This window comes from Balaenoptera ricei, chromosome 17 (assembly GCF_028023285.1).
Source record: "Balaenoptera ricei isolate mBalRic1 chromosome 17, mBalRic1.hap2, whole genome shotgun sequence".
Classification (NCBI taxonomy): domain Eukaryota; kingdom Metazoa; phylum Chordata; class Mammalia; order Artiodactyla; family Balaenopteridae; genus Balaenoptera; species Balaenoptera ricei.
Window position 1 is genome coordinate 60,598,507 of NC_082655.1, and position 935 is coordinate 60,599,441.

The window sequence follows — 935 nt, forward strand, 5'->3', positions numbered from 1 at the left end:
TTTCAGGGGGTGGGATAGATTTATTTTTCACAGGAAACACAAAGCTCTGCTAATGGACTTTCATCTTCAAAAGTTCTGTGTTTTGGGTCAGGAATTAATGCAAAACTTACCATCCTTTCATTTCATTTATGCTAAGTTAAAAGCTAACTAATAAATACTGGAAAAAATGTGACAACTGATAATTAACCTTAACCTTATGTATCAGGAAAAAATATCATGACTTGAGGTTCATCTATTTTATCTTGCTACATGGTAGCACTGAATTGGCAGTGCCATTATTAGCATTGCCCAAATATGCTCTTGAAATGGTCTCTAAACAAATAAACCTGTGTCTATAACTTCATAATCTTTAACACTTTAAAATTTGTACCATATAAGAGTAGATACTAAATGCTCACTTTGGCAACATATCTACTAGAGTTGGAATGATGCAGAGATTACCATGGCCATTGCAGAAGGATGACATGAAAATTTCAATACTTTTATTAAAAACTTAAGAGAATTTTTTCCTATCAGACTTGTGCTACAAGAACTACTAAAGTGAGCCTTTCAGACAAAAATAAAAGCATAAGTCAGTAACTTAAATCCATATGAAGAGATAAAGAACATCAAGAAAGGTAACTGCAGAGGTAAATATAAAAAATAATATAAATGTATTTTATTCTAACTTTTTTTTCTATCTGATTTAAAAGGCACCTACATAAAGTAATCATTATAACTGTTTATAGGCATATAATGTATAAAGATGTAATTTTTATATCAGTAACAGCACAAAGGAGGGCAATGTAAAGGAGGAGAAAAGTTTTTTATACTATTGAAATTAATCAAAACTAGATGCTTATACTTAAGATGTTATTTGTAATCCTTAGAGCAAGCATTAAGAATATAATTCAAAACTACAGTAAAAGATAAGGGGATTGAAATTGTACACTAAA

At 29.8% G+C, this 935-nt stretch overlaps 1 non-coding gene across 1 annotated transcript; it reads left to right on the forward strand.

The window, feature by feature from the left end:
* Positions 1-390: 390 nt before the first annotated feature.
* LOC132352151 (U6 spliceosomal RNA) lies at positions 391-495 on the forward strand. The gene has a single exon (XR_009498614.1). It is a non-coding gene; the product is annotated as a U6 spliceosomal RNA (small nuclear RNA).
* Positions 496-935: the final 440 nt, after the last annotated feature.